Source organism: Diceros bicornis, chromosome 23, assembly GCF_020826845.1.
Source record: "Diceros bicornis minor isolate mBicDic1 chromosome 23, mDicBic1.mat.cur, whole genome shotgun sequence".
NCBI classification, from domain to species: Eukaryota; Metazoa; Chordata; class Mammalia; order Perissodactyla; family Rhinocerotidae; genus Diceros; species Diceros bicornis.
Window position 1 is genome coordinate 58,078,653 of NC_080762.1, and position 23,416 is coordinate 58,102,068.

General features: G+C 51.3%; 1 protein-coding gene across 5 annotated transcripts in view; it reads left to right on the forward strand.

The window, feature by feature from the left end:
• Positions 1 to 23,416, forward strand: part of LOC131420603 (ral guanine nucleotide dissociation stimulator-like) — a 71,601-nt gene that overhangs the window by 17,801 nt on the left and 30,384 nt on the right. Inside the window, exons 1-2 of one of the 5 annotated variants that reach the window (XM_058566797.1) lie at positions 17,854 to 18,396; positions 22,185 to 22,315. The gene's annotated coding sequence lies outside the window, so the exon portion shown is untranslated. Of the gene's footprint in view, positions 1 to 17,853; positions 18,397 to 19,001; positions 19,714 to 22,066; positions 22,316 to 23,416 lie in introns of those variants that run through there. The other 4 variants (XM_058566799.1, XM_058566798.1, XM_058566800.1 and 1 more) reach the window with 4 other exon arrangements.

Consider the following 23,416-nt stretch of genomic DNA (forward strand, 5'->3'; position numbering starts at 1 on the left):
CTTCAAACAAGGGGGCGATCCCAGAGTAGCAACACTAATTTGACTGTTAGACAAGTGCCAGCTGCAGCTGCTCAGGATTCCTGCCAGCACCGGCTGGGTTTTGTGCTGAGAGCCACACTGTCCACGCAGCTGGGGAGGAGTTCCCAGGGCCGCAGGCTCCCGGGGGAACTGGAACTGATGACCTGGGTTACATTGAGCCTAAGAGATGAGGTTCAGGAGAAAAAGCAGGACAAAGGCCAGAGGTAGGAGAGAGTCAGCCCCAGGGGAGGAGTGTTTCTGAGCACAGCCAGGGAGGGTTTGTTATCTGGTGGCTTCCTGCCGGGCTGGGAGCTTTCCTCAGTCCCCGGAGGGAGAGAGGAGGATGAAAGGGCTGCTGTCAGGCTGATAGGAAAACCCTCTTCTGTGCCAGTAGGGCTGTGTTCAGGCCAGGTACAGGTGATCAGGTGGGACAAAGGACGAGTAGGCTGTGGGAAAGGGGATCAGGATCTTAGAATAAATGCCTTGGCACCCATGTGCCTTCCTCACCCCTGCCCGCACCAGGACAGGGCATCCCGCAGGGATGAGGAGCCTCGCTGGTGTCCCAAGTCTTCTCCTTGGGGAAGTGTGCAGGATTTGGCTACTTGCGGCACGAGAGCACTGGGGTCTCCACCCCACAATGGTTTCTGTTAGTCTACAATCACGCTCTGATTACATCTGCTCCCTGAATGAACCTCCACTCCGGGGCCTGTGCCCTGCCCTGGTCCAGCCTGGTCCTCCCTCTGCCCAGCTGGGATCCGTGGCCCTACTGGCTGCCTCTTGCTGGATTCGGGAAGCCATTTAGGGCACTGAGTGGTTGGCAGAGCTGGGGACAGCACCTCACACGCTGCAGACCGACCCTCCTTTGCAGCTTCTGGCAGCCCATCACTGAGTACAAGGCTGCTCATCATATCTTGGTCTCCATAAGGTGCAGAGCCCAGGGCCTAGCTCCTGGTGCACATCTCGTTCCTGCCTAAACTCACTCCCCTGGTGATCTCACCAGTCTTGTGACTATAATCCCATCTCCGAGCTGATGGCTCCCGAATGGCTAGCTCCCTTACACTCCAGACTCAAATGCCCTGCTCTCTTCTTGTCCTCTCCACAATGTTATCCATCTCAAGTTCAACATGCCCCCAGTTAAGCTCCAATGAAACAAGAAAGATTCCCCCTCCACACATGCCCCTCCTGCACCTTTCTCTATCCCCGTTAGCAGCAACTCTAACCTTCTGCTTTCTCAGCCAAAAACTCTGGAATCGCCCTTGACTCCCATCTTGTCTCTCCCCACATCTAATGCATCAAAAACTCCTGTTGGTTCCATCTTCAAAACACACCCTGAATCTGAACCTCCTCCTCACCTCCACTGCCACCACCTGCTGCAGGCCACCGTCAACTGCTGCCTGGGCTGTTGTAGGCGCCTCCTCCCTGGTCCCCCTGCTTCTGCCCTGGCAGAGGAAGGTTCCCCCTGGGCTTTGGAGACTGAAAGAGGGGCAGCGGTGGTGCCTTGACCAGAGGGCTGGGGCCTCTGACACTGGACAAGTCATCGGCTTGTCCACTTGTGACACTGCCTGCTGTTGACTGCAGTCTTGGGCTCATGAAGGCCTACCACCCAGGCTCCCCTCTGGGGCTCCTATACCACAAGTTGTGAGACACTGACACTGGAGAACAGAGGAAGTTGGCAGAGTGCCTGTGAGTCCCTGGGCCGATCCCCATCCTGGCAGATGGGCCCACGTGAGTGCCCAGGGCCCTTCCTCAAACCACAACTGTGCCAGGGACAGCACACCACCCACACCATCCCACCAACTGCCCCCTGGGCTTCAGCTGTGAACTCAGATTGTTCCGGGGACCCTGCTTCCAGGTGGGGCAGGCTGGGGTTCCCCCAAACACCACCTCCTGGGATCCTAACCTGAATATGAGATTTACCATCTGGGGCTCAGCAAACTCCCGCTGGGGAGCATCCTCAGCCCTGGCCTGTCCACTGGCGGTGGCACCCGGGAGGCGAGCTCACCCAGACAACCCCCCCAGTTTAGCCCTGGCGTCGTCCAGGCTGTTGGCTGGATGTGCATGTGAAAAGTGGGCCAGGAGCTCGTGCAGTGTCAGAATGTGCCTGGGAATCTGCAGGAGGGAGAGGCAGGGGGAGAGGGACTGTGATGAAGCAAGTCAGAGAAAGCAGCAATGTTGAGAGGGAGAGAGAAAGCAGATGAAGGATGGTTCTCTGAACTCCCAGCACTCCCATGAGCAGGGCTGAGGATGGACACCCACAGCACTTCTGATCTCAGACTCTAATGTGGAGACTTTTCCAGGGTCTTGTCTAGGGCAAGAGCCCAGAGCTTGAGGCTCTAAGCCAGCAAGAGGAAGGGCCTGGAGGTGGGCTCAGGACCAGGAGCTCCCCCTCGCCTTCCCACACTGCCTGCTCTGTGGAGCTGGACAGGCCTGCGGTCCACTAGGTCAGGGGCTGGCTCTAACCCCATTCTCCAGGCAGCCCAGAGCTGGGGCCTGTTAGGGCTTGGGCTCTCCCGGCCATGGCCCCCTGGTGCCCCCAGGTGTGGCTTCCTCCCAGATGTGGCCCTCACTGTCATGGCCCCCAGTGGGCTCCCCATGCATTTGCCCTCAAGGACAGGGCTAAATGCCAGCTGGAACATGGGGTCAGTAAGGAAGGTCTCCAAAACTCTCTCCTTGCAGTCAGTTTGGCCTCATAGTGCTTCAGCAGCTTGTCAGTCAATGTTCTGCTTGCAGGTGGCCAGGGTCTGCAGGCTGTACTGCTGGCTGGATACTAGCTCCTGATAGAAATTGAACACGGGCAGCAGGATGGCCAACATGTCTGCTCGGTGAGATGCCCCACAAACCCTCGGTCACCCAGCCCCACCCACGGAGGTCAAGGCCAGGCTCAGACCTCCCACCCAGAGACACCCTTGTCTTTGGGGATGACTCTGGCACCACTGCCCTATCCAGGGCCAGATAGGTGGCCCCAGGCATTGGGACCACATCAGAGTCACAGATCTTTATAGAGATGGGGCTCTGTCTACTCTGACACCTGTGTATTGGAAGGTCGGAGAGGGCTGTTGTGGGTGCTGTGGTGTGCCCCACTGCCTGAAGGGTCTGAAGGGCCACCCAGCTCCGGAGTTTTGGGGGTTCAGCTGAGGCCTCTGTGGTAACTGAATTGCAGCTCCACATCCCCCTCAGCCCTGGCTCCCCCAAGAGGCCTCCCAGAGTGCCCCACCAGTGACAGAAGTGACCCATCCGTGGTCATAAGGTGAATCAGTAGCTGGCCTGGAACCAGCTCTCTTGAGTCCCCCATTCCAGGGCTTCTCCGCACATGACATGCCCTCCCGGGTCATGTCCCCTCAGCTCTCTGTCCCTTTATGTGTGTGTCCCTGTCCTTCCATGCCTCCCCAGGTTCAGCAAGGTGGGTCTGTTGCTGGCCCGCTCTGTCCCAACCTCCTGGATACACAATACCCTGCCTTCCAGCCCCTGAAAGCCCAGCCAATCTCCCCAAACCTGCCCTTCAATACTTGATTGGCAGGGATGAACCCACTGAAACCTCTGCTTATAAACTCCATTAAAAAAGAAAAACGTGCTTCCTTTGCAATAAACTCTTAAGTGGGAGCTCTTACACTACCCAAGGGATAGCACCTTCAATGACGCAACTACAGGAAGTGCAGACCTTTTCCTTCTAGGTAGTCTTCTCATTGTGACCTTGGGGAAAAGCGGGGCTCTCTGACTTAGGAAAGTGAACAATAAAAGGGTCACCCTCAGTGTGGGAGAGGCGCGATGCAGGGGTCCTGCTGTGCAGCCCTCGGGGCCATCAGGACGGTGCAGCCAGCTCGGAGAGCAGTGACGCAGAGTGGACGGAGTGGGAGCCTTGACCGTGCTTCTACCTTTTCTTTGTCATTCTACTTTTGGAAACCTGTCCCAAGGAGACGCTGTCTCATACGAACATTTCAGATGCAGAGATGAGTGTTTCTAGTAGTTGCGACAACTGTAAGAGCCAATGATGGGAGATGGCTGCATGGATGAGGGCATGCTCACAGGTACTGGAGCATCATACAGCCATCAAAAAGCATGTGCTAATCTTAAGTAAAAAAAAAACACATCAATATTCAAATTCAATATTCATATGTGTGACATTATGTAAATCAAATGGGGGGGAATCCCAAGATCTATGTATAGAAAAAAGTTTGAGGAAAACACATCAATGTGTTTACAGTGGTTATCTTTGAGAAGGAGAACTATGGTTGATATAGCTTTTAACATTTTCTGCTTTTCTAGATAGTCAAATTTTCTCAAATGTGTTCATATATATTATTTTTAAAAGAGAAAATAGATAAGAAACTAAAAATATCTCTTCTTCCTAGAAAAACAGCTTTTGCCAACTTGTCTTTCCTCTTCTGCTCCCTCTGAGGGATTATGTGAGTTTTTAAGGGGCTACTGTTACAGTCGGGGAGGATGGAAGTGCCGCCAGCCTGGAGGAGTGGGCCTTGGAGAGGGACTTCTCAGGTGGTGGCTGGGGACCTCTGCCAGGGCTGGCTGCTCACCCAGGCCCCAGTGGGCCAGCTGGAGATGCAGGTCTTCGGGCCTTGGTAAAGATGTGGTGCAAACACACGATGGCCTCACTGACAGAGGAAGCACAGTATAAGCTCCGGCCATGGAGTTCCTGCCCCTCAAAAGGCCTCTGCCCTCAAGTCCCAGCAGAGCTGAGGGGCCCAGGGAGAGGGCAGGGGCTGCCACCGTCCGTGGGACTCTAGCAGCAAACACCTTTCTCAAGTGACAACTTATGTGAAAACCTCATCAGCGGGATAGACTATGTAACTTGTGGGGCCCAGTGCAGAGCAAATATGCAGGATCCCTTCTTTAAAAAATGACAAAATTTCAAGATGGTGACAGCAGAGCTCTACACCAAACATAGGCTTTTCTAAACATGGGTCACACTCCCCAGAAGCCGGCAGAGGATGGGAGCTGCTCTAGCTGCCAGCCTTCCTGGCACCCTCAGTGCCCACCTGCTGGGGTGACCCTAAAGTATCTTAGAGGAACTCAGGGCTCTAGAGAATTCAGAGGAAATGCCACTGATGGTGTGAAAAGAGCTAAGGCTTGAGACCCACTCAGAGCAGGCTCAAATCCGCCTTATGCTGCTTCTCAGCTGTGTGACCTCCAGCAAGATGCCTAACATATCTTAACTTCAGGTCTTTCCTGGAAAATCTGAAGGTGAAATGAGGTCACCCCTGCAAGTAATGGGACAATTTGAGGGCCTGATGCAGAGAAGGTGCTCAGTAAATGCTAGCTCTCCACAACCCCATTTTGAGGGAAAACAGAAAAGCAAAAACACCCAGATTCTCCCATGCAAGTGCCCTGTCACCACCTAAAGAGCACTGGGGAACGTGCCTTCTCACTAGCCGCTTAGCACCAGGCTGGGTAATGGCCCTCTGAGCGCCCCTGGCAGCCACATTTGCTGTGGATCCCCTCCCAGCATCCTCCTCCCCACCCATGCTCCCCAGCCAGCCAGCTCCAGAACACAGCCTGAGTCTCCTCTCCAGGGTGAGCTGTAAGGATGCCAGAGAGACTTCTGCTACTTCCTGCAGCCCCCTCCCCTCCCAACTGTTCCTCCTCTGCCTCTGCTCATAACCCCCATCTCCTACCACCCTGGAGAACTGGGAACTTCCCCAGTGTGTCTGGGGTTTGAGCTGAACGACATAGGGGATGCCATAGGGACTCTGTCGTACACCCCATTTGTGGACAGGAAAACAGGCCCAGAGAGAAAGTGTGAACCCCCCCGGGAGTCAGGGCAGCCCCAGCCTAGGAGCCTGTCCTCATCTCCCTGCCGTGGTCTCTGTCTTTCTCTGCCACATCAGATGTCCCTCCCTGGTCCCATTGTCCACGTGTGCTCTCTGCTCCCTCCTCTGTGATGACCCAGCACTTTGGCTGTTGGAGGCCCCTGGTGTTGTCCTCCTTGGGGATGTGTCACAGGGGGCTGTCCCCTCTCCCAGCAGTGTGTTGCCTGAGGGCAAACCCCCACCCTGGGGTCTCACTCCCTCAGTACAACAAGAGCAGGAGTGGAAGGTGCTCAATGGGTGGAGACATCCCTGAGCTGTGTGGCAGACGTCCAAAGATAGTAGCTTAGGAAATCACAAACACGCCACAGAGCCAGCTCTGCTCCCTTTTCAGGGCACGTGGCTTTGTCCCCTCAAGGCCACTTGCTGAACCGCAGGATGAATGGGCTCTGACAATTGAGCGAATGGAGCACTTTGAAAGCAAAATGGGACAGTTACCCGCTCTCCACTTCTGGGTTACTAAAACTGCCCTGGCCTGTGCTTGAAGAGTGGCTGAAAATATCTAATGGAGAAATATGTATTGCTGATGCAGGCTTTTCTATTTTTTCGATTCTCTGAGACCCTTGACACATGAAAAAATGGCTGTTCTTGGATCTGAACTCTAAAGAGCTAAGGGACTCACACACAGGCTCGTGGAGAGCTCAGAGACACGTGAATGCCCAGTCAGCACCCTTACTGTCCTGATGTCATCACCCTCATGCCAGTCTGCTGTCTTTGCCAGTTCTGGTATCTGCACGTGGTATCCTTTTCTCTTTAGGCTGGAGGGATGTGTGTGTGTGTGTGTGTGTGTAAGACTAGTCTGTATGTAAAACTGATGGCGCTCTTCTCAGATACGTCTACAAGACATCTCCTCCCCAGGGACAAGAGCAAAAACCAGATGCCGTCAGGTCAGGCACTCTGCTCCCTGCATAGGCAACACTGGCAGTCTGGGAATCTGATTTAAGGATTGGGCCAGGTTGGCAAAGCTCTGGAAAGCTGTGAGCCTGGGGACCCTGCAGAAGCCTTGGACCATGGCCCAACCCTGCTACAAACCAGTGTCAGGATGGCGGCAGGAGCCCCAGTCCCACTGAGATCGCAGAGGCCTCCTTTCCCTTATCCTGCAGGTCCCTTCTGGGGATGCATTTGCTTTGGATCTGGGTTTGCTTGGCTGACATCAGGGCCTGCTCAGCTGACCCTTGTCAACGATGTCCATGGAGAGTTTGGAATTTGGCTTACACCCCAACTCGCCAGCTAGAGTCCAGCTCTGTCTGCCCAACTGGGTCAATGCCTGGTGTCTCAGCTGAGCCCTGCCCACTTTCCACCCCACAGTCTGACCTTCTTGGCCCATCAGAGGCAAACCCTCATTTGTCACACTCCTTAGCAGCACTGCTCATCGGCTCCTGCCACACCCCAGTCCCCTCTCTGGAGACAGTGTCTTTAATCCAGAATGCATTTAGTCAGTGCAGTCATTGGTGGAGGAATTAGTCCTGGGTTTTCTCTCTTTTGTTAGCAAAGTTTTGCTAAAGATCTCTGTACTTCTTGCTTTTCCAACATCTGCCACATAACTCAGTTCTCTCTCCTTCATTCTCCATTCCCTCTGGCCTCTTCCAAGCCTAAGAGATGCCCATCTCTGTCTCCCTTTGTGCCAATCCTGTCAGCATGTCCTGATGGAGTCTCTGTGGTGGGCACCATGCTGGGCATGGGTGAGACACAGCCAGAGGTGGATAAGTCAGATGCCTTCCCTGGAGGAGCTTCCAGCCTAAGAAGAGGGTCAGATACCCACAGAGGTAACTTATACTCCAACAAGGTGCACACCTCCTGCAGTGGGAGGGTCTCACCATGGAAGCCACAAGCGCTACCCAGAGGTTTTGCAGGACAAATAGGAGCCCAACTGCGCTGGCCCCGTGGTGTAGCAGTTAAGTGCACAAGCTCCGCTGCTGGTGGGCCGGGTTCGGATCCCGGGCCTGCACCGATGCACCTCATGTCAGGCCATGTTGTGGTGTCATCCCATATAAAAGTGGAGGAACATGGGCACAGATGTTAACCCAGGGCCAGTCTTCCTCAGCAAAAAGAGGAGGATTGGCATGGATTTTAGCTCAGGGCTTATCTTCCTCACAAAGAAAAAAAGGAGCCCAGCAAGTGTGTTATAGAATGGAAGGAATTGGAGCAGAGGGGATGGTGTGAACAAAGATGCAGAGTACGACAGGGTGTTGAGTGCAGGACAGCACGGTTGGGGATGGCAGGAGGAACGTGGGAAACAGGACTCAACAGAGTGGGCCCTGCAGAGGGGCTGACTGGGGAGGGGTCAAGGCGGCCCTCTCCATGTCAAAGTTGGTTTGCAAACCTGATTCCATGGCTACAGTTTTACCTTAAACCCTGAACTAAAGATCTCTGCAGTTTGTTGCAGAGTCCGGCTTGCAGGATTCTGAGTGCTACCAAGTCAGGAAAATATCACCACCATCTCTAAACTCCTACCCTGCCCTTTAGAGCTGCCTGAGCCATCCCAACTTACTTCCAATCATAAATGGGAGAAAAATAGCTATTAAAACAATGAAATGGTGCCAAACTGAAGATTCTAGAGAAGGGGAGGATTCTTCGCAGAGGAGGATGTTCCCTTTGTTTTAGATGGTCCTTGGAGCTTTTTGGTTACAAAAGATAAGGCCCAAGAGGGCTGTTTAGATGGAAAAGAAGAGACTAAACAGAGCTGGATAGTTTTGCTTAATAAATTTTGTGCAGACTTTTGTTTGGGTATGCTCTCCCGTTACCTCTAGGGAGACATGGCTGTGGGTGGGGGCTCCAGGGATGGAGAGTATACATGGAGTAGAGACAGGGCCAATGTCCTTGATGTGTGACCTGTCCACAGCCCGCTTAGAATGGCCTAATGCCTGGTTTCAGGCTCTGTTGTTGTTGCCTTGAAATTCTTAAGAGCCTTGCATTTTCATTTTGCACTGGACCCAGCAAAGTATTTAGCTGGTCCTGAAGAAAGTGTATACAAGGGTATATTGGTAAAGGATTAATGACCAGCTCTCTGAAAAATAAACTCTGACTGGTAGCACTGGCTGATTTCCATGGTGTAAACATTCCAACCTTGGCCCATTTTATGCTACCAAAGGGCGAATAACAAGCTTGAAAGAGTCTTGAAAATTTCACAACAAACTTGCAAATTGGTATAAGCCAGCTCCAACACATCACTGGACGGGGGCGAGGGTCTTGGCAGATAAAAAGATTATGAACACCCCCACCACCAACAAAACGGTGTTGGAAGCATGTGGAGAGAGGCCAGTGTGAGGAGAGGAGGTCAGCAAGAAATCCGTGCAGCAGGAAAGGCTGAGTGACAGAAGGGCAAGGATGTCTTCTATTCACCTTTAAGCCATTTTCTGTTTCAGTACTGCAAACCCCTTCTACTGTATCTAACCCTTTCAGAAAGTCTGGTCTATACTTGGCTGGTGTCAGGGGCTTGGGGACTGAAAGAGGAGCCAGTTGGGTGTCATTAGGTCTTTCCTGGATACTCTGGTTGTCCTCCTGGGACAGGGCAGGACTGTACTTCCCAAGCCCCTGAAGTTGAGTGTGTTCAAGTGACTCACTTTGTCCAATGAAATGTGAGCAGTGCTGTCAGGCACCATTTGCCACATTGCTTCTCCTGCCATGGGACTGGTGAATTTCCCGATTGTGGGAGACCCATCAGCCTGTGACCCTGACTCTGAGTGAGAATGTTGTGGAGCGGAACCCACAATGGACACACAGTGTGAGAGAAAAAGCAATCTTTGTTGTTTTAAGCCACTGAGACTTGGGAGCTGTTTGTAATTGCAGCAGAATCTAGCTCCACCTGATGGACACAAGGAGTGCCCATACGGGGGTAAGGAGCAGTTAAGACTGAGTGAGGGCAGCCACTGTGGGAAGTGATACAAGAAGACAGGAGAGCAGAATTGGAAGCCAGACGTGGCCATGAAAATGGAAGACCCTGAAAATCCTCAGGAATAAGTGGGATGGGGCTTGAGGAGTTTTTCTGGCTATCAGGTGGACCATGAGAGCTTGAGGCCATCCAGGTGACACAGTGGTTCCCGAACATGCACCTTTTATCTGGCCCGTCTCCCCAGCAAGGAAGGAATAAGTTGTGGGGCAGGCACAGGCCAAGGATCTGCAGCCAGGAGACCCAAGGTTAGGCCTGGATTCTAGCACTGGAAGTGACCTTGGAGTAACCTTGGATAAGTCCTCCCTCTTCTGTGGACCTCTGAGTTCTCAGATCCCTCCCAGCTCTGACTTTCTAAGACACTCTATCTTTGTCACGGGCGTCACTCATCACTTACTTGGCTTCTCAGTGCCTCCTGCCTACCTGATGGCCTACTTCCTGGGAAATGGGCTCTGTTTCACCCTCCTAAAGCCCCTCCAGAGCACACAAGTGCCCTCTGCCCTGCAGGATGTGGATGTGTGTGTGTGAGTGAGAGTGAGTGAGAGTGAGAGAGAGTGAGAGACAGTGAGAGAGAGAGACTACAGCCAGAAGGCTTTACCAAGCTGATCTTTCAGTCTTCTTAAAGAAATCCTTTGCCCTGGAGAGTAATGCACTCAGTTGAAAACCTTGCTCCAAATTCCCACCAAACAGGCCTCTGCTGTCACACTGACAAACACACACACACACACACACACACACACACACACTTTCACTCAAAACTGACCAGTTTTGTGCTCCCCAGCACCAGAGAGGGCCCTGCCTTTTGCACCCACCCCTTCTCTGGCCTACCAACCCCTGAAACCTTTCAAGGCCATATGCGACATGAACCCACACCTTCTTTGGCCATAAAATGACTCATTTTCTAGCTGGGTTCACACTACAAACTCTATTATGGCACCAATCACACTCTACCTCAATCAGACCTTAAGGGTAGAATCTTCCATCTCTTTACTGCCTGCCACAAAGCCTGATGCCCATTCATTCATCAAGCCCTTACAGAGTACCTACTATGTGTGAGGCAGAAGGGACAGAGTGATAAAGGACACCCCTGCTTTCAAGGAGGTCTCACCAGGCCGGGTTGGGGACAGACACCCAAGGACCTGGTTCTGACATGGCATGCTGAGGGTGGGAAAGCCGTGGGAGCAGGGGGCAAGGAGAACATTCTGGGATGAGAGTCCCCAGGAGGAGGCATTCGAGCTTGGTAGGATCCCACCAGGCAGGGAAGCGTGGGGGTGGCAGGGGCACTCCAAACAGAAGCCCCAGCATGTGCAAAGGCCAAGATGTGCACAGCTCATGACCAGGGAGCACTGGCTGGATCCCCAAGTGATGGGGGAAGAGGAGCCTGGGGAAGAGGATGAGGCAGTGGTCAGCTGATCTTAGGCAGTTAGTGAATGAGTGAGTGAGTGAATGAATGACACCCGACACCCTCGATCATGAAGCCACTAACCTGGTGCTGGTCCCTAGACCTATTCCCTGGTCCCTAACAACGACTCAGCTTGGTTTCAGGGATATGTGTAGGGCTAGGATAGATCTCAGAATGAACTAGATGGTTTAGACTCGGGACAAGCCCCCATCCCAGGAGCGACATGGGAAGAGGCTATGAGTAGAGTGGCAAGACTAGCAAGTAGACAAGGAGACGTGGGTTCTAGTCCTGGCTGTGCCACCTCCCAGCTGTGTGAGCTTGGGCAGGTGACTTGAGTTCTCTTAGCCCCCTTCCTCGTTCAATCCTATGATTATAGCTATGGGGACTGACTAAGGAAGCATGTCTGACAGTGCCTGGTGCAGGGTAGAGGAGGTGTGTGGAATCTGAAACTTTTGTTCAACCTCAAGTTCCGAGCTGACATGACCATCAGTTCAGAGCTTGGCAGCAGCACGATAAGGTGGAATTGGCAACTTCAGGTCTTTGAACATTCCAGGCAGAGCTGGCTTCAAAGTCATGTGATGGGGTCCTACGCTCAGAGGGCCCCGTGCTTGGGGCTTCAAGTTCCGCAGTTGTAACCTTGTAGTTCTTAACCATTTCTCTTTTATTTGTTTTCATGAGTAACATCTGATGGAACAATGGAGCACACCCCAGGGGCTTGGAGCCTCAGCCCCCATGTGTTCCTGCCTCCTGCTGCCTCACTGGGATGGTCTCTCAGCTGCTTGCTCCACACACGTTGGCACCCCAGAACCCATGACCTCCTCTACCCTCTCTCTGGGAGAAAATGGGTCTAGTCAGCAAGGAAAACTCACATCCCTCCGTGAGTCACCCTCAACCCTCTTCAGGAGCCTCGGTGTAGGTGCAGTAAGAGTGGGTGCAGTGCAATTCCGAAGGTGTCTCAGGGCAGGGTGAGGGACAATGCCTGGGCACTAGGTGGGTGACTCAGCAGGGACATCTTGCCCACCCCTCATCTAGGTACCAAGTGTATCATGGCACAGAGGTTAGAGGAGGTTGGAGGTTGAAATTGGGGGATCGCCTGTCTGCCATGGGTGGGTTGGTGGGCTGTGAGAAGGGGAGGTCGACTTCCCCGACTCCACCCAAGGCCTTGCATTTTTCCCTTGCCTCAGGCCCTACAAATCATGCATCCGACCCTCGTTAGAATCTGTTTCCATTTTCCCATCCTCAGCTCAGAGTCCACGGTCCTCGTGTGACGTGGCCAAATGGCTCTGAGCATCTGGTGCGCACTGGTGAGATGAGGGGGGAGAGGCAATCAGATCATTCGGCGCTGGGGTAGACAGCTGGTGAGGGGCGTCTAAGGGACAGAGAGCCAGCGCCTCCCAAGCTTTAATGTAAATGGCAATCGACTGGGCTGTTGTGAAAGTGCAGATTCTGATTCCGGAGGTCTGGGCAGGGCCTGAGATTCTGCATTTCTAACATGCTCTTGCTTCATGGACCACATTTTGAGTAGTGAAGTTCTAGAAGGCTTAACTTAGCAACAGCATGGCCTCCAGACCGATGAGCCTGGAGCCAGTGAGCCCCTGTAGGAGCTCTTATGACAGGCAGAGAGAACGACTGCTTGGAACTGAGCCAGCAGCCCACACTATGATGACTTACCAGGGACTCTGTGTCCCCGAACTCTTCAGCTTATAATGTGGGGATGCTTACTCAATGTGGTCATCAGCGGAGTAAATAAAAACTCGCCCATAAATAACCTCACTCAATCCTCACAACCTTGTCAGGCAAGTATAAAAAGGCTGTTTTATAGATGAAGGAATGGACGCATAGAGGATGGGGGGGGCGCACTCCAAGTTGCAATTGTCAAGTGGCAGATCTGAACTCAGATCTGACTAAGGCCCTTCCGACTCTGCCAGCATCACTAAATTTACTTTTGGAGACTGGCTTAGTTGTGGCTGGAAGCTGGTCCCCGCTGCCGGTCATGTGCCCCCCCGATCCTGCTGAAGCCTGGAGTGTGAGGTGTTGGGCCTGTGCCCTGGGCACCCCGGCCACCCTGCTCTGCACCCCTAGCCAGCAGTCACCTCTGCCTTCAGCCACTCGATATTGATCTCCCCATTCTCGATCTGCTGCCGTAGCTGCTTGGCCACCGTCTTCTCTTCTCCACGATCTGCAGCAGATGCAAGTACTTCTGCATCAGTGCTTCGTGCTCCCTGGCCAGGGTCTGGGAGCTGTGGACAGACAGACGTGGTAAGACACTGCCTTCTTGTCCCCCAGAGATCCAAGCAGAAATGGGGCTCCCACACTGACTGCAATTAGAAGATCCTGACTCCCAGACATGGTGCACAGGGCCTTGACCTGGCTGCTGTGCTGTTACCGACTGCTCTGGCCCCTTCTCCAACTCCTGTCTCACACTCTGACCTCTGGTTCCTCTAAGTGATCCTGTTCTCTCCCCTCCCCCTCCAATCCAGCCCCCCCCGGGCCTTTGTACAGTCTCGCTCTCTTGTTAGGGGTAATGCATCCGGTGACTTTAACTTAGAGTCAATGCTCAAATGGAACAATAAAGCCTGGATGACAGCACATCTGTTTAGTACATCGTTCACTGAATATTTTGAACTCATTGTTGAGACCTACCTCCCAGAGAAAGAGATTCCTTTCAAAATATGACTGCTCACTGGTAAGTGCTATGGTTGCCATGGAGAGACTGATGCTGGTGTGTGTCCCCCTTCACACACACACAGAAGTTAGCGAAAGTCTTATGACTCACATAATAGACGTCTCTGCGGAGAGCAGGGCCAAAATCACAAGCAGCTCTGAAATGGCTTGAGGGAGCAAGGAAAGAAGCCAGGCCTGGGTTTTTATCGTGGTTGGAGGTTTTAAAGAAAAAATATTCAATGACACTTGTAAAAAATGGTAAGGCATATTTTATTCAGAACCACTGCAATATGTAGAGACCACTGTGATGGGATTCACAGCTGGGGAGAAATGAGATTGGGCTCGACTTTGAATGCAGCATGGGCAAGTGAGCATTCACGGCCAGGCAGCATTGTGGGGGTCAGGAGATGGAAAATTACTAAGAGAAAAAACAAGTGTTGGGGTTTCTAGCTAACCTGACCTAACAAGATTATTACCGAAGCCAGGCCAGAGTTATCAGACACCACCTGAGGGATGGTGGGGGACGTGGAGGAGCCCAAGCAGATCTCGAGGGTGATCAGATCTACGGGTGTGGGTTCTGCTTAAACTGATTTAGCAAGGTTCTTACTAAAACTGGATTTTACAAGGAAGTGCACACACAAACCTAGGAAATGGTTCAGGATCCTGACTAAAGTTTGGTCAAAGCAAGAAATCTTTGCCAGGGTTTAGACCAGGGCGAGAGTTCTGCACACATACAGGGGCTTGTGTGGTTGGATCCGAAGCCAATGCCAGAGAAGGGAGACTCTGGACTTGCTCTTCAGCTTGTCCAGGTGTGGACATGAGGGGAAGAGGGAGAGGAGAGGCGTAAGTTGTCAGCACACATCAAAAAGTGCGGAGTCTGACTGCTCATTACAAGGACAAACATGCAAAGAAAAGCATGCATTCGCAATGGCTTGTTTTTATATAAAGAAACACTAACAGAAGCTCAAGAACGATCAGAACTGTGCACTGGGGGTGGCTGGAGTAAGTGCTGCCATCTTGCTGTCCTGTAGGCCACGGGGACCAGTTCCACATCCCATAGAGTGTTGCCCAGAGCTCTACCCTCGTGGTGGTCCCACTCAAGGGTGGTGAGGAGGGGGACGGAGCCTGGGGGTGCAACAGCCTGAGGCCTGAGATGGTGTTCGCTGTGCGGCCACGATCTGCTCCCATTGGCCAGGCAACAAGGAGAAACCACCGTCTCCTTCCACAGGTAACTGGCCGCCACTGCCCAGTCAGTCCCCCATGAGGTCCAGCCCGAGGTGGGCAGCACTTTGTGCTCGGGGCCTGTCCAGCAGGTGAGTCAGCGCTGGGTGCTGTGTAGCTGTGGTCTGCGCCACCGTCTCTGCTCGGGGCACCTCGGGCCACCATGGCCACCCCACAGCCACCAGCACCCACCTTATGGCCTCCACCACCCTCTCACCCCCACCCTGCAGCCACCCTGCTCTCCACTGATTTGGGCTAGGGCTAACAATGTCAAGTAACAGGATAGTCTGGAAACGCTCTTCCTTAGGTCACTATCTTCTTGGATTTGCTGTGACTTTTCTGCTCTTTTGATGGCAGGGAGCCTGCCTTGATCTCTGCAATCAGGAATGTGGCTGAGCAAATGCAGCTTGTACCTGCTGGATGGATACACCTCCCAGATGCTCTGTTGCTAGAAGGTTCCTGGCAGTGCAGGGAAAGGTGGCTCTGCAGGTGGAGGTGAGTGCTGGAGAGGTGTCTGACAGCATCCTGGGCAGAGCAGGTCAAGGCCCACTCCTCATGGGAAGGCTGACCCTGTGGACTTGGACTCAGACAGCATCCTGGGAGGAGCAGGGTTCAGCCCACTCCTCAAGGGGAGACTTACGCTTGGGACTCTGCATCTGACAGCATCCTGGGTGGAGCAGGGCGAGGCCCACTCCTCACGGGGAGGCTGACCCTGCAGACTGGGCATCTGACAGCATCCTGGGGGAGCAGGGCACGGTCCACTCCTCATAGGGAGGCTGACCATGTGGACTTGGATTCTGCATCTGACAGCATCCTGGGTGGAGGAGGGCACGGCCCACTCCTCACCGGGAGGCTTACCTCGGGGACTCGGTGAAGGGGCTCCTCTCTACACATCGTCCTTGGGCTCCTACAGCAGGGTGAGGGGTTTGCTTTCCCCCTGGCCTGGCTCCCTTCATGAGGGCTTCTGGAATTCAGCTAGTTCAATGAGTCCTTTCCTGCGGACTCCACACTGGAGGTCCCAGAACAGTGCGCTGAAGACATTCTACTTTGAAAACCTCCCGGCAGATCATTTTGTTTCATGTTGCAGGTTGTTATTGAATTTTGAAAGACCTGAATGCCACTTGTTGTCTGTAGTCTTATTGAAGGTTTACAGTGGTTTGTTCTAATTCGGAAGTTGTTACAATCTATCCAAAGAACTAGTAACATGAGCTTGTTTCAGAGGTCAGCCACCCTGCTTTCTTGACGGTTTCCTTCAGAGCCTGTGTCCCAAAAGTTTTGTTACTGTTTTGAGAATGACGCAAAGCCCTGCAGAGAAGGTGGCTCTTGGCATGTGTCATGGTCTAATGTGGTCTGGGGGCAAATGAAATAGGAGTCCTTTGGTAACTAGTCACAAAGCATTGAGAAAGGTTAGAAAGTCATGTTGCTTGGAAATCCCTGAGGACCTAGTATCCACCTGGTCTGGTCCACAGTGGTCTCAGGGGGGTTAGATGACCTCAAGTGGAACAGAAAGCCCTCGGGACAGACCCCCCCAACCCCCGACGTGCACAGTTTGGTCTAAATAGAGATTTAACCTTAATGAGGAGAAGAGATTATGAAGTGTCTTGGTCAGTACCTTGCAGGGGCTGGTTGCTTTGTACAGGAAGCAGCTTTCCTCCTGGTAGTAGGAGGACAGGAGTAATACTGATCCACAGCTCTTGGGGCTGACCTCCCCTTGGCGGTGGTCTCGCATCCTCAGCTGCTTGAGCAGAGCTGGGGCCAGGCGCCCTGCTGGGTGCCTGGGAGGCTCTGCTGGCCAACACCTGGCCTGGCTTTGAAATAGGGGGACCAACCGTCCCCGTTTTAGCACCCAAAGTCTTGCATCCTAGGGACAGCAGGAGGATTGGGCAGCCATGAGCTTCTAAGAACTATTTCTGAGGCTTCTTGAAGCCTTTCCTGTTGTCTTGATGCCATCCTGTGTTATCTGCCAGAACGTCTGTGTCCCTACAGGGCACTTACCACAGCCTGGGAGGAGGTCCTCACCTTCCTTCCTTCTCTGCCCTACAGACGGTCACCTCCTTAAGTTAGACAGTGGGTCTTTCATGTTTCTATTCCAGTAATAAGTTGCAAGCAGGTGTTCCTTAAATCTTTACTAAAGGTTTAAATGGGCAAAGTGGCTACAGGTGTGGGTGTTCCCAAAAGCACTTGTTTTGCTTTTATAGCTGATTATTTTAGGGGGAAACATTTAATTCTTTCTTTCTAATTACTTTTTCATTTATCCTTGCAGGCTCCACATACTGGGCTCAAAACGTCTGGTCCAGTGGTTAAAAGCTGTTCACAGGGGTGACTGGACCCCACTAAGCATTCTTTCGTCTGTACTGAATATTTCACCAAAAACAGCTCTAGGAAAGGCTGGAGGATCAGTACTATGTGCTCAAGCCATGGCCACGCCCTCCATCTTCCACCTGACTGAGACGTGGGGGCTGAAGGCCGCAGCCACCCCAGGAGAAAGGACATCAGGAAGGCCACCGGGGGCCTGAGGAACATGCGCGTGAAGCAGATGGGAAAGGAGCTGCAGGTTCATTGTGGTCCTTGAGGGAAAAGCTGAGGGCCCAGCCGTGGTCCCGCAAGTGGAAGTAACCGGCTCTGCAGGGTGAACACGCACCCAGTGCCGCCCAGGAAGCTGCCAGTCAGGATTGGGCGTAGTCTCTGGAAGGAACTCCAGGAGACAGTGTGGCCTCCACAGTATTAGGCAGCCAAGGAGATGCAAACACGTCTGCTGTAGATGCTGGCGATGAGACCCCCTCTTCCCAGCCAGGGCCTGCCGGGTAAGAGTGGCATTTCCGTGGATGACTTTATCCCTCAGGATCGGGGCATGCAGATTTACTGGCTGGCTTCCTTCTTACAGTTTCTTCTCAGAGCACACTCAAGAGAGGCCATCTGTCCCTTGAGAGGCTGTTGACCAAAAGAGGCTGAAGAAGGATGTGGAGCCCAGCTGCAGCGGGACCAGCCTGGGGCCTGATGAGAGCTTGGCCCAGAACCCCCAAGTTCATCATTCACAATGATGCCTCAGAAACCCTCCCAGAGCCCCTCCACCCTCCGACGGATGTCACCCTGAAGCCAGCCGCAGAAGCTGTGCGGGGCGAGCACAGCGACACCAGCCCTCTGTCCCTCAGCTGAGTCATCCTGTCAGCACTGGGGGCCCAAGATCTCCTCGACTGCTGCACTCCTACTGCTTCTGCTCCCTGGGGAACAGGAGCACGGGTGCCGCCTGCGGGAGCAGGTGGAGAAGAACGGCGAGCTGAAGAGGGGCAGCCGCCGACAGCCAGGTGCACAAGCTGCAGGAGGAGCTGTACGAGCTGAAGGGAGGGGCTCCCTGCTTTAGCAGCCTGCTGCCCCCCGCCGAGGTCAGTCCCGGTGCTCAGGGCTCCCCCACTGTCTGCTCATCATGAGGGGTTTCCTGCTCCGCAGCAGACGGCCCCTGAGCACTTCTGTGTGCAGCATGCCTGCTGCTGTCTTGGGAGAAGGCTCTGCTGGTAGCCGCCCCTCGCAGACAGGGAGCCCAGGCTGCAGGGCTCACCCCGCTCGCTCTAGGGTGCTCGAGAGGCACCGGTAGTTGTCAGGGTTTAGCAGGTGGGGAAGGAGGCATTGCAGGTCTGCTGGGAAAGCCAGACCTACGCAATGAATGGTTCCTGGACGATTGGTTTTCCACTTGAACAGGAGAAAATCAGCTTCTGTTGCATCCCTCAAACAAATGTAAATTCCAATGAGTTAGGATGTAAATGTGAAATAAAATCGACATAGTAACTATTAGAATAGTTACAGGGGGGGCTGGCACCGTGGCTTAGGGGTTAAGTGCGCACGCTCCGCTGCTGGCAGCCTGGGTTCGGATCCTGGGTGGGCACTGACGCACCACTTCTCCGGCCATGCTGAGGCCGCGTCCCACATACAGCAACTAGAAGGATGTGCAACTATGACATACAACTATCTACTGGGGCTTTGGGGATAAAAATATAAATAAATAAAATTAAAAAAAAAAAAGAATAGTTACAGGAGACTCTTAAAGTCATGGGGGGGTTCTTTCCCTTCATGTTTTAATGAATATCCTTGAACTGAAGTCATTTTGAACATTTTAATAATTTCTTTAAAATTTGAAACATCTTTTTGAGTAGAATACATTCTCTTTTGTAAAAATTAAAACACTCCAGAAATATACAAGCTAACAAGTGGTAAAAACTCCTATTTCTCACATACCTCCCAACTTTTATTCCTTGTTGGTAGTAAAATTTGGTGTGTAATCTCCTAGACTATTTCCTGTGTTTTACATACATATTTCTCTACCTGTACAAATAGGTTGGAATATTGTTGGTGTGTTTATTGGCTACATTTCTGATTTTCCTGCTCTTTTACACTTTAGTCCTTGTAAACATTGGTTTCTCGATATTCCTTATGTATTGAGGGTACCATCTTTTGCCTGTTATACACCCATGGAGAACATTTCCCTACCACATTGTTCATTTAATCTGGATCAGTGCTTGTCTTCCCAGATGTCAGTAACACTTCAGGAGGGAAACGGCTCTATGTGACAGGCTGTTCAGGACCTCCCGGACCCCCAAGGCAACAACCATTAAGAAAACACAAAGCAAGAAACAAAACCCATCCTGCGTGTTTCCAGATGCATCCCGGGGGAAGGACATCTCCAGTTGAGGACCGCTGATGTCCTGGTCAGAGTTATCCCCTATGTTCTCCTATCACGTTAAAGCTGTTTCTGTAGTTTCTTGTGCCTGATGGTACAGTTTCGTGCCTTTGTCTGTTCCTCTTGGTCAGATTGCTCAAGGTTTCTCACTGGTACAGGTCTTTCCAGACAGTCAGCCCTTGACTCCATTGCTCAGGTCTACATTGTTGTTCCTGTCTTGTGAATCCTCACTTCATTCTGCTGATGTTGGTTTTATTGTGGTGTTGTTCTGGCTCCTGGAGGGAAGTGCTCAGCTTCTTCGTGTACAGTTGATATTCCCTGATACCTGCAGTGGAGGCTGTGTCCCTTCTTCTGTTCCTTTGTCCCTACGCCATAGATTTGTCTCATGCTCCTCTCATTGCTATTCATTTCTAAAGAGGTTGTCCTGTCTGTCTGGATTCCCTCTTTAACCTGAGAGATTTAGAAGCGTTTGGATAGATTTTCAAGTGGATAGGTTGGGGGAGGGGAGCCAATATTTTGTGATTATTTTTTACTTTTATTGCTTTAAGGTCCGGTAATATGGTCACATAGATTTCTGCTTTTTGGACTCTTTAGAGATTTCACTGTGGCTTAGCACACAGTCCATTGTGGTGACTGTTTCATTGTGGTTTGAGAAGAATGTTTCCTCTCCACTAGTTGCTTATGTTGTTGTCCCTTGGGCTGAGTCTAGATCTAGCTTTTTTGTGTCCATCATCAGATCTGTTTCCTAACTTACTGTATCACTTGACATGTGGATTTCTAAGAGAGGTAAGGTAGGTTTCCCTGTGATTCTTGAGGTGCCTGTGTCTTCTTGTTTGTCCAGTTTTGCTTTATGTTTCAAGACCATATTGTTAGGTGTATAAGTGTTCCTGACAGTTATCAACACAGAGAACCCCTTTTTGTCCCATTTAAAGTCTTATTTATCTCCTTATTTTCAACCATATTATATCTCTTTATTTTATAACTATATTTTAACTTAACTTGAGAGCCTTCATCTTTTTCTAGAGCAATTTGATCCATTTACAATTGTGATTATCGATAAATTGGAATGTGAGTCTACCATTTAATTTAATTTTTAATTTGTTAGGCTTTCTCATGATTTTTCTATTCTTCTAGTGGGTGTCTTTCAGCTTTTAGGAACAACCATTTCTGCCTCTCTTTCTGTAAATGCTTAGAGTTGATCAGTTCCTGTGTTCTACACTCCCAACTCATCACCTTTCACTCCCCAGCTCGAGACTGTCTGATCTTACTTAATTCTATGTTCTTATTTTCCCCATCAAGCAACGATGGTTATATGCAAGTAGACATTTTATTGGTTACTTTGTTCACTACTATTTATTGTTGCCAAATTTTTCCTCCTTTTTGGAAATATTTGATGCTATTTTGGAACTCATATGACAGTAAAATTTTGAAAGGAATCGAGTCTGAAATACTTCTTAGGTGCTGACACTGGGGAGCCAGCACCTATCCTCTTAAAGTTGCATCAGTGTGTCTGCAGAGTCAGGATGAGGTCAGAGATGTTTAAAACCATGGAAGTGAATGAGGTCTCCTGGAGACACTGCAGCTGTAGAAGGGACCAGGGCCCAGCCTAGGAACAGGCAGTGTTTGCAGAGGTGCAGCTAAAGAGGGTCCAGGAAAGGAGACTGAAACGGTGGAGCATGGAGTCGCAGGAGACACGAGGGGAAAAGGGTATTGCAGAAAGGAGGGGTGCTCTGCTGGGTGGGATACAGCTCTGATCAGAATGGAGAAAAGATGGCTGGACTTGGCCACAGGGGATCACTGGTGACTTCAGTCTCCTTGAGAGGGTGGGAATGAAGTTGGGTCTAGAGTGGGTGAAGGGGAGCCATGGGAGGGCAGTAGGGATGAGACACTTTACTTAAGAGGTTTAGCCATGAAGGGGAGTCAGGAAAGTGGACAATAGCCAAAAAGGAGCATGCGTCCAAGGAAGAGTTTTGTTTGTAAGGTGGAGATGAGCTAACAGTTGCTGCAGGTAGGACCTGATGGAGAGGAGGAGCCTGAGGGTCAGGGAGGAGCATGCTGGGCCCTGAGGAGGTGCAGGGCTGGGCTTCACCGCCTGGGGAGGTGCAGAGAACAAGAGGACAGATGTGCTGGTGGAAAGGGCACCCTGTGCCTCTGTTCCTGTGTTCCTGGAGAGTGATGTGGGCAGTGGCTGGGAGTGGAGGGGCGATGCAGGAGGTGTTAGGTGAGCGGCAGGGGGAGGAGGGGGAGAGGGAGAGGGCGCTCTGACTTGGTTTCCATGGCCCACCAGGAGCTCCCCACTGGGGTCACCGGTCACCAGCTGCTGTCTCTCTCTGATGTCTTCCTCAAAATGTCGGCTCTCTTGATGGTTCTCAGGGTTATTATGAATTTGTTCAACAATCAAGGAATCTTTGGGTCATTTTTTAAGGACTTTATGTCAAGGGGCTCTACATGTGTTTATTCAGTCTATCATCTTTACCCAATACCTTTGTTTTTGGACAGATTCTGTACAACAGAACAGCCGGGCCAGTGGCCTGCAAGTTCCAGAGTTTGAGAGGTTTGCCCTCCAGAAAGCCGGTGGTGATTGGCCTTCTCACAGGACGTGGTACACTGTCCCTGAGCCCGCTCTAACTGTGAGTGTCACAACGTTGTAAATCCTCTGGCAGTTCTGTCAGGGCCCATCGTTGACATTTCTGTGACCAGTGAGGGCGAACATTTTTCCGTGTTCATTATCTGTCACTTCCCTGACTGTGCTGTCGCCTGCCTTGCTCACTGAGCTCTGAACCTTCCTGGTGGAACCAGGACGTTCACTCTCTATCCAGTGTGATTGCACGTTCCCTCAGTGTACCCCTTGAGTACTTGCTTCAAAAATGTGTTTTCTTCACATTCTTTGATTCTTTGTACATATAATCTAGATTTAACCTGGAGCTTTAAAAATGTTTTATTGTGGAAAACCTTGAACATACACAAATTAAACAGAAAAGTGTGATAGCTCCCCATGTCCCTATTACCCAGCTTCAACACTTATTAATATTCTGTTATTCTTGTTTCCTCCATATTTCTACCCACTCCCTACCTTCCACTGATTAATTTTTAATTAATAGATTGTTTTTAGGAAAGTTTTAGATGGACAGAGAAATTCAGCAGACAGTGCAGAGCGTATCTCCCTCCTCCCCCAAAGTTTGCCCTACTGTTAACATCTTGCATGACCACCTGTGTTAGTGCGATTCATTCCTTACAAGTGAGGAGCTGATGCTGCTACAGTGTTCGTAACCAAGTCAGTGGTTTACATTAGGGTTCACTGTCTCACTGTCACGTACTTGGATTTTGACGAATGCATAATCTCATGTATCCACCATGACAGAGCCTACAGAAGAATTGGATTGCCCTAAATTCCCTGTGCTCTGCCTCTTCATCCCTTGCCTTCCAACCCCTGGCAACACTGATCTTTATACTGTTTCTACGGTTTTGCCTTGTCTAGAATGCCGCGTGATTGGAATATATGAAAACTATGGAACAGAGTATATAACCTTCTCCAGTTGGGTTCTCTCACTTAGCAATATGTATTTAAAAGTCCACTATGTCTTTTTGTGCCTTGATAGCTAATTTCTTTTTTTTTCTTTTTGTATATTGAGTTAAAATATACATAACAAAAAGCGTGACATCTTAACCATTTTTAAGTGTATACTTCAGTGGCGTTAAATACATTTACGCTGTTGCACAGTCATCACCAC